Raw genomic sequence first — 10,252 nt, 5'->3', positions numbered from 1 at the left:
TTGACGCACGCCTCGCTGCTACGGTTTGTACGAGCGGGCGACTGGTTCACATTAATCAACCTGAGGGATGCTTATTTCCACATCCCAATATATCCCCCACACCGAAAGTATCTGAGATTTGCTTTCCAGGGGATAGCATACAAGTTTGTAGTCCTGCCTTTTGGTCTCTCACTGAGCCCAGGGGTGTTTGTGAAATGCACCAAGGCAGCAGTGAAAAGCAGCTCAGGAAAAAGGGCATTCGGGTGGCCACATATATCGGCGACTGGCTGGTGGCAGCCCCAACCCGACAGGCAGCGACTTGTCACACAAATGCTCTCATACACCATCTGGAGAGTTTGGGTTTCCAGATAAATGTGGAAAAGAGCACATTGACACCAACTCAATGCATTACTTTCATAGAGCTCTGCCTAGACTCCCTCCGGGTGAGGGCTTTTCTGTCCCCGGAGAGAACAGCGGCCATACGGTCATCCCTAGCACTGTTTCGCAGAGGCAACACAGTGACCCTCAAACAGTGCCAGAGGTTGCTCGGTCTGATGGCCTCTTCTCTAGTGGCGATAACACTGGGACGCCTGCACATGAGAGGCTTTTAGCGCTGGGTGGGCTCGCGGGGACTGGACCCTCACCGAGACGGCCACCGTCACGTGAGAGTCTCTGGAGACTGTTCACTCGCTCTCTGCGAGTGGAAGAGGCCAGGTTTCTTGTCTCAGGGCATTGCCATGGGGGCAGTTTCAGCCAGGAAGGTGATTTCCACAGATGCCTCTCTTTCGGGCTGGGGGGTCACCCACGAGGGCAGAACAGTGAATGGGGAATGGGGCCCTCACATGCGCTCCACCCACATAAACTGTCTGGAACTGCTGGCGGTTCACCTGTCGCTAAAACACTTTCTCCCTTGGCTGAGAGGTCATCATGTTTTAGTGAGTTCGGACAATTCCACCGTTGTGGCCTACATCAACAGACAGGTCGGTCTGGGGTCCCCCAAGTTACACACACTGGCATACAGACTGATAGTCTGGAGCAGTGTCCACCTGCTGTCACTGAGAGCAACTCGCATGCCGGGGATCTTGAACTTTGGAGCAGATCTTCTCTCCAGGGGCAACCCGCTGTATGGGGACTGGAAGCTTCACCCAGAGGTGGTGAAGCAGATCTGGCTGCGATTCGGTCAGGCGACCGTGGACGTTTATGCATCCAGGGAGAATGCTCAGTGTCCCCTGTTTTACTCGCTGCACGATCGGAGAGCTCCACTCAGGGTGGATGCTCTAGCTCACAAGTGGCCGAGAACCCTCCTCTATGCTTTTCTTCCAGTGGCCCTCATTTCTCCAACTCTGGCCAGAGTGAGGGAGAGAAGTCACTATATGATCCTGATAGCCCCGCCCTGGCCAGGGAAGCCCTGGCTGGCGGAGATTTTTCAGCAGCTGTGCGGCCCACCTTGGCCGTTACCAGTACGCAGAGACCTCCTGTGTCAGGCACGGGGGGAAATATTCCACCCCCACCCAGAGAGGCTAGCTCTATGGGCTTGGCCCGTGAGTGGTTTAACCTGAACACAGTGGGGCTCCCTCATAGTGTTATCGACCCTATTCAGTGTTCTAGAGCAGCGGTCCCCAACCCCCGGGCCTCGGACTGGTACCGGTCTGTGAGTCGTTTGGTACCGGGCCGCGAGAGTTGAGGCTCAGGTGTGAAATGTATGGTTTTCAGGGTATTTATCGGTTTTCAGCGTTATTTTGTTATCGTTTTGATCGTTAACTCGGTTTTCCTGGGTCTTTTCACGTGTGTTATGAATAAATCTTCTTTTTTTCGATACCGGTACTAGTTTTATTTTGTTGTATTTATCCGCGACACATTAAAGGCCGGTCCGTGAAAATATTGTTGGGCATAAACTGGTTCGTGGCGCAAAAAAGGTTGGAGACCGCTGTTCTAGAGCATCATCTACTATGACGCTATATGAGCACAAGTGGTGTGTGTTTGAAAGCTGGTGCGTAGAATCACAGGCCATCCCTGTGGCTGTGATTCTGTCATTTCTTCAGGCCCTGATTGATAAGGGTAAAGCCTTCTCCACCATCAAGGTGTATTTGGCAGCAATTTCGGCCTGTCATATTGGTTTTGAGGAGAAGACTGTTGGCCAGCATCCCTTAATATGCCGTTTCATGAAGGGTGCACGGTGTAAATTGCCTACATCTAGGCCGTTGGCTCCATCGTGGGACCTTCCCACAGTATTGGCTGCGCTCTCCTGTTGCCCACTTGAACCCCTGGAACAGGTTGAGTTAAAATTTTGTCCTTGAAGACGGCTCTATTAATTGCTTTAGCTTCTGCTAAACGTGTAGGAGAGATCCACGCTCTCTCAGTGCATCAGTCATGCATTCAGTTCTCCTCGGATAATACGAGGGTCAGTATGCGGCTCAACCCTGCCTTTGTCCCGAAGGTTGTCGGCACATGTTCCCCTATAGAACTTCCGGCCTCTTGCCCACCGCCTTTCTCCTCAGAGGAGCAACAGCGGCTGCATACCTTGTGTCCAGTCCGTGCTCTGCGCATTTACATGGACCGAACCCAGAGTGTCAGACAAAGTGACCAGCTGTTCGTGTCCTGGGCTAAATCACATATGGGAAAGCCTGTGTCTAAACAGCGCCTCTCCCATTGGATAGTAGGAGCAATTGCCCTGGCCTATACTAGCAGGGGCCTTCAGCCCCCTGCTGGCTTGCGTGCGCATTCCACTAGAGGTCTGGCAACCTCAAAGGCTCTCTTTAGGGGAGTTTCTATTCAGGAGGTGTGTGCAGCTGCATGCTGGACCTCACCTCATACATTTGCTAGGTTTTACAGGTTAGATGTGACGGCACCTAACCTAGCACATTCAGTCCTCAGTGCAGGTTCTTCCCAGGTGGGGGCTTCTCCCCTGTCAAGTGCTGTTGGGGACAGTTGTCTTCTTAACAGGCATGTCTGGCAATCCGGAAGTCAGTATTTCTCCCATAGTGAGACACGAAACGAATGCTATTAAAGAGAACTTAAGGTTATGTATATAACCCCGGTTCTCTGAGTAGCATGAGTGAGTGTCTCACCAGACCGCCCTCCTTGCTATGGAAGCGAGGAAGAGGTGGGCTTGTTTTGAATGACATCTGACGCTATGTCAGCCTATTATATAGGGAGGCACTGGCCCCTCCTGACATGGGCGTCACCTAGCCAGCCTGTAAGGGCTGGTGTAATGGCATTTGAGCTTCTGATGAGGTCACGCAGGAGGCGTTCCCATAGTGAGACACTCACTCATGCTACTCAGAGAACCGGGGTTATATACATAACCTTAAGTTACCCTTTCTATTTAAAGTTCATGCCCGTAGGGTAGCAGTGAGGGTAGGTATGGGTCAGGAATTCTTTTGCTTGTGCCTCAGCTGACAATGTGGGAAGACTGTCATTGGCTTGCATGTCACACGATGCGCACTGTATGTTGTGCCTAAGCTGGCAAGTGTGTGTTTAGAGGTGTGTGTTTGTGCCATGTTCTTAGATATACATGTGTTCATAAGGGTCTCTCTCTCTCTCTCTCTCTCTGTCTGTGCATGTGTGTGCACATGGGTGCGTTTTCTTGTGTCATTGAAGCTGAGAGAGGTTGAAAGGCGAGGTCACACAGAGCCAGTAACAAAGCTCATCCGTCAAATCCCTGTGACCTGAGTGACATTCTCTCAGCTCCACTCGAGCGCTCACACTATGTGGACAGCGCTGTTGTTTCTGTCATTTGTCTGTATTCTATTTGCATCCTTTACCACTCTTGCTGGCCTCGGGCCCATGCACTCTTTTTTTTTCTTTTGGCTTGTCTATTCCACTTCTAGTGAAATATTTATGTGCTAGGAGTGAGGGGACAGGGTAAACAAACAGTAAAATGGGAACATATCCATATTGGCCGGTCCAAAAGTAAACAAATGCTCTTTCGTTTAGATTTTTGTGTCATGCATCAAATGCTAAGCACCATTTTCCACCTTTCTTTCTGGTTTATTTTTTGTACTTTGTCAAGTTCATTTCCATCCTTTAAGCACATACTGTACAGGTCTGTGAAAAAGTTTTGATTATTCCCTCATTTTTGTGTATTTTGTTAGGAAATTGGGAAGTAGATGCAGCAATTTATTGAAACGTGCAAATATACATGGAAATACAATAATAAGTAATTGGCATACCTGAGCCTTTTCTTCCTTAAAAATAGCTTTTTAACAGCCACCCTTCCACTGAGACCATTTCTGATGGGGCTGCATCAAACAGTAGATGGATCACTTGAAGGTCCAGGTACATCTCTCAGGTCCTGTGTCAGTTTGAGTTTGCTACTATTATTATTTTGACATTTTTCATGGATCCATCAAAAGAGATGGGGAGAAATTGTGGTTTAGTGGCAGGCTGCTGCTGTAAAAAAGTGTCTAAAGATACAATTTAAAGTTAGTAAGTTGTCTGTTATGTGTAGACGCAACACTGGTTTATTCCTCAAGTGACTTTTTTAATGCTTGACTGACTTGAATGAAGTCTGGCTCCTTGGAAAAAAAAATCAACAAATGAGACGTGACTCAAGACTTTTGCACAGTCCTGTACTTTGAGACGCCAGTTTCACTCATTGATTCCCTACCTCTACATTACCAGTGCAGTGACCAAGCAGATCCCCAACTCACTTCCCATTTAAGTCACCTATCAAGCTGGAGACACTGCTAACAGGAACTGAGCCAATGATGTGTCACAGAATCCTAAATATCCCACTTAATTCTGCTGGTTTGTTCATGTCTTTTTTTGTATTTCATTAATTAAGCTATTTCATGGCTACTTTTATTCAGATGATAGATCTGCATTCGCTCAGTCTTGGGACTAATTTAGCAGCAAAAGTATGTTAATGTTGAACAGACCCTTTTTTTTTTGTAATTAGAAACATGATCCATACCAGGTCTCCACATCAAAGAGTGAGTGTGCATACAAAACACTCTGCTGTGATTTAGATCTTCTGTCATGTTTTCCAGAGTTAGTAAAAGATGGACACCATCTGACATTCGCCATCTGTGGCTGTTTGACTGTGTTTGCATCTGAGTAAAAATTTCTATTTTGAATCCTTTCAAATCAGTGAAAGCAACGCCATCTCTGCTGGTGTGCTATAAAAGTAGTGATGTTGACTATAATTATTTGATATTGTCTCATTAAATGCACTTTATTTTATAAAATACCAGTAGCATTAAAATATGCTGTCATGCTCAGGATTTGGTACAATTTGATAAAACTGCAAGTGCATCTGAGGGTATAATTGTCTATTTTTTGCATCCTGCAAAAAGATTTCTGGGACAAAGGTTAATTTCTAATATGAGCATAGAGTAGTACAGGCAAAATGAGATACTTGCTCGGGTTAATTTGATCGTGTCAGTAGATGCTAGATATGCCGAGGCCTGTAAGTTAAGCGTAATGCAAAATGCTACTGATGCAGGGTGAACATTACCAATTAAAAGAGTAAAAAGTCAAAAGGACATATAGTAGAAAATAAAACTACAGAAAGTACAGTTATTAATTATTTTTCTCTGAAATGAAATGATTTCCTCTATATTCTATTACAGTGGTTTGAGTTGATCCCTTTCTGAATTTTTGAGCTTGCTCATTTATAAAGAAATGAACAGTTTCTCATTTTTATGGTAGTTTAATTTTAATGAAATGAGCCAGGAATGCCCCCCCAAAAAAAAAAAACCCCAAAAAATAAGTGTTGTGTTGAAGTGATAAATTGACTTGCATGTCATTGAATGAAATGACAAGCAGTGAAGTGGAATTCTGTCCCCCATAACCCACCCAGAATCCCAGAACGTCGATCCCTGAGCCAGAACATTGAATAGGGTCATGAATAGGTATTCCCACATGACAGTGACTCACAACATACCGCCAAGACAACAAAGGAGTGGCACAGAAGAAGTACGTTGAGGTCATAAACTAGCATAGCCAGCTTGCAGACCTCAGTCCTATAGAAAACCTGTGGAGGGAGGTTAAGCTTTGAGTTGCCAAATAATTTAGTGAGTGTCTGTAAAGGGGAGTGGGCCAAAATCCCTCCTGAGATGTGTGCAAACCTGGTGACCAAGTACAAGAAACGCCACAAGGGTTTCACCACCGAGTCATGTCTTGCTTGGGGATGAAATATTTATTTCGCTCAATGACATACAATCAAGTTAAAACTTCTATGTAATTTGTTTGTTTTTTTCTGGATTTTTGGTTGATGTTCTGTATCTCTCCATTAAAATGTTCATTTCATTATAAGTGAGCAAACTAACAAACTCAGCGGGGGAATTATTTCCTCTGCTATACATGCAGATGCAGTAAAGAAAGACAACTTGAATGCATTACACAGAAACAGATCCTATGGTTGTGTTACTAAGGTGCACACAAAGTTTTATAGCACTGTGGGCGTATAGCTGGGAAAAACAAAAACTTGCATCCTTTGGTAGTGAAGCTTTGACAGCCTAAACAGCTGTTTTAGGTCCATTCTAGAAAAGCCAAAGAATTGAGCAGCAAAGCACATATATGCGTGCTAAGTTTATATTTAAAGGTGTTTATATCCACCTTCAGGATAATTGAAGCATAAACACTCTTGATTACAAATGTTTTCCAACTGTTATGAGTAGTTGTAAAATTAACTGTGTTTGTTTTACATAAATGTATTTGATAGCTTAAAACAATAAATAGGATACCTGAAGTTATAAATTCACTGGCTTAGAGTTTGGATAGATGTTATATTGGTTTATTTAGAGTTATACATTATTAAAATAGTACACTATCTGTTCTTTATTGCTTTACTGGACACATTTTAAAATGTATTTACTAAATTAAATCTGACAGCAGAAGGAGATTGTTGTTGAATGCCAGCCTATTTGGGATCTTTAGAGAGTGCATTCTGAAATATGCTTCCCTCAAGATTTGCATTACCTCATTGTACATAAAGACCTATGTCCTTCCCTCCATCAGACATTCCCATGGGGATCTGAGAAACCAACATCTGAGTCACCAACCCACTTTCCTTTCTTTCTTTTTTTTAATTTCTTGTTCTATTTTCTCTCCGTCTCTTTGTGTCACTCTTTCTTTCTGCCCCTTTCCTCTCCATTCCTTCACTCTTCTTTCTTCATCTGTTTGGGCAGACATCCAGGGCAGATCGTTGCTCTCAGGATTTCATTAAAACGATGTTGATGGAGCACTCTCTCCAGCCTAAGTAAATGTGCTCAAGTCCATTTCAGTGTGCATTGTTTGGAAATGGATTAGCGAAGTTGGAGGAGTAAAGGCAAGGAAAAGAGGGAATGGAGGAGAAAAGAAAACACGGAGAGGGAGCTCTACATATTTGTCTTCCACACAAAGAAGAAAGTTTATTTAGAATCTCTAAATAGCTTCTGTGAAGTGAAAAAAGATGAGTGAAAAAGGCAAAATGCAGGGTTTTTTTTTTCTAAATTCTGGTAAGCTTATCTGTGATTTTGCTGCATATTAGTGGTGACTGTTGATTGTGCTGTGACAGGTATATGTGTTCTAGATTTTACTCCATTCTGCATCACCATGTCAGTGACAGTCTACATGAAGCTATCTGGCATGTTGGTGGTTCGTATCCTGAGCTGCTGCAAAGACATGACAGGTGTTTCATATCCTACTATCTACACACACACCCACACACTGATATTGCTGAGCCAGGGGACCATAACAGACACCAATAAGTACACACATTACCTGACCACCAAATGTTTATCCTTTATCTTTAAGACCTAGCTGTCATGAGAACATGCTTGTCTCGCTATGACAGCCACGGCGCATCTCCTTTACAGATGCACTTCAAACACATCACTAGCTTGTCAAAGCTGGTCACAACCTGTCACAGGCAGCCACAACCAGGTGGAAACCAGTCACATTACTTTAATCTTACTCTGGTGACATACTGTATGGCAAAGTCTGTTCGAGGTATGCTGAAGGGAATCATGTGTGCAAAAATGGCTTGCTGCGTGAGCTACAATCGTTAAAATAACCAAAAGGAGGGGAGGAAAAAAAACAAGAAAGGAAGCAAAAATTCTGATGTGATCAAATTTAGTAAACAGAAGAAAAAACACAATACGAGGGCGGGTGTGAAAATCAAAAAAACAAAACAAAAATCAAAAGCAGCTTACTTATTTATTACAAGCTAGACTCAAACCTCCCAGAAATTCAGGCACTGAATGTCACCCAGTTTGTTTGTTTTTTTATTGTTGTTGTTGCGTTTTTTTATTATTACCGAGGGAGTATCACTTGGTATCGTCAAGGCCTAGACGTTGTGCAGGTGCAAATCTTGCTGTGCATTTTGGCTCATCTACACACAGATTCTCAGTTAACTGTCCAAGATAATTGGAGTGTGTGAATTCTGCTTAAGGGGCAATATTTCACTTCAAGGCAAACAGAAAACAGCTTGTTCCTTTTTCAGTAGCCCACACAGTATTACAAGCACCCAACCCCCTACGCACCCCAATGCTTCAAGGCTACGCAAAAGCATTTGTACTTTTGTGTTGACATTAGGTCTATTTTAATTCCCAACATCACTTCTGCTACCCCTCTAACTCGTCTCCCTCGGTATTAATGCTTTTTCTACTGAAAAAAACAAATAAAAAAATAAATACACCAGTGCTTTTTATTATGTTTTTGCCTTCCTCCCTGTATGCATGGACTCCACAGCAATTCATGTTATTAAAGCCGGATTTTGGCAGTTATCATTGGCCCACAGCAGTAATTACTAAGGGTTTGCATAGCTGCCTCTGACTCACCCGCCTTGGAAATGTTATTACTAATGTCTGTCTCATTGGAGGTGCACAGGAAGCTTCTTGTGAAGCCTGTGTCTTTGCTCAGGCCATTCCAACGACACTGAACTCATATCCCAACAGGGTCCTGGGGCATGAGACCAGATGTACAAAGCGAGGAAGGGAGTAAGCAAGTAATGACAAAGCGAGGACGTAATAGAAAGCTATTTTTTTTGTGCTTGGAGCAGCTGTTTTATTTTTGTGTTATTCTGCATTTATTGCTCATCTCATATATGTTCGTCCAGACAAAATAATTGATGTGAAGCATTGGCCCCGACAGTGTGACAGATGAAAAAGGAGAAAATGAGTCATTTTATATTTTTGCAGGGGGCAATGCTTTGCCTTTATCAGTGTAGTTCGATTGCCCTAAGAGAAAAGAAAGAGCAAGAGAAAGTGCCCTTGGGTCTCAGTTTAGATGAAACGATTCAGATATGAACTAGTCTTGAGATATGAGAAAAGCGCTGAAGTCAGTGGGGTTATATAGCCTTTATTCATCTATTGATCTCTTCCTCTCTTCCTTTCTTGCTTGTTCTCTCATTTTGTGCGTGTCACACACTCCCGCAATCACACACTGCAGCATTGTCTACTTTCTTCAGTGCTTTTTCTTCACCGGCTGATGCTCTCAGTCAGAGCGTTGTCTCTGCATCTAGCACCACTCAAGGTCAGATATTAAACCTCTTTTCGGGGTCAGCAACGTCTCCAAGGTCAAAGAGGTGCTCGCTAATGAGGTCAGCCTCTCCACCTCTTGCAGCGCCATGTGACAGTGTTCTGTAATCCAAAATTAAACACAGACATTCATGCATGAATAAGCCTGTTTAGCATTAGTATTGTTCAACATTTCATGTGAGCCAGCATTATGAAAACACCCCAAATCACCATTTTTTTCAGTGTCTTACTCATTTCCCTTTTTTTTTTCTGCCTCCACCCGCCTCTCCCTGTGGTTCTTCTCTTCTCCTGTCGTTCCTAGAAAGTCAGCAGGGAACAGGGTGGTCTGTGTAGGTTTCTCCTGGGTTTGTTTCCAACAGCAGCTTATCTGCAAATGCTCAGGTTCAGCTAATTGGCATTATTAAACTGATGGCAAGCTCAACTCAGCTATAAGGGAAGGTCCAGTGGGAGGTGTGTGTGTGTGTGTGTGTGGCACAATCCTCTCTGTGCCTGTGCATATGTTATCCCACTGCGCCTGTATGTGTGAATGTGTGCACGTGTGTGTGATGGGAAACAAGCAGCTGTCAATTTCAATCAACAGGGTGCATGGTTTGCCTGGGGGCTCACGTAGCCCAATTACAGGCAGAGGTGTTCGGTGTATGCACAGAAAACCGGTCCTATCTTCTTTTATTAAAACTGGAGTATGAGAAAGGATATACTAAATGCAAAGTTGGTTGATGAGTGTTGAATGCTGCTGATACTGAGGCAGAATCCTCCCTGTTTTTTTGGCTGCACTTGCTGGATGAGAGAATAAAGAGTTAAAGGGATGG

The 10,252-nt window shown here is 43.9% G+C and overlaps 1 protein-coding gene across 2 annotated transcripts in view; it reads left to right on the top strand.

Moving 5' to 3' along the window:
- The window catches only part of LOC102309964 (ephrin type-B receptor 1-B), a 169,068-nt gene that overhangs the window by 146,758 nt on the left and 12,058 nt on the right, over positions 1 to 10,252 (top strand). The gene's annotated exons all lie outside the window — the stretch shown is intronic.

This window comes from Haplochromis burtoni, unplaced genomic scaffold (assembly GCF_018398535.1).
Source record: "Haplochromis burtoni strain Fernald_Lab_line unplaced genomic scaffold, NCSU_Asbu1 Contig_3, whole genome shotgun sequence".
NCBI classification, from domain to species: domain Eukaryota; kingdom Metazoa; phylum Chordata; class Actinopteri; order Cichliformes; family Cichlidae; genus Haplochromis; species Haplochromis burtoni.
The sequence above is the reverse complement of the archived record's forward strand: the minus strand, read 5'-3'. Positions and strand labels throughout refer to the sequence as shown.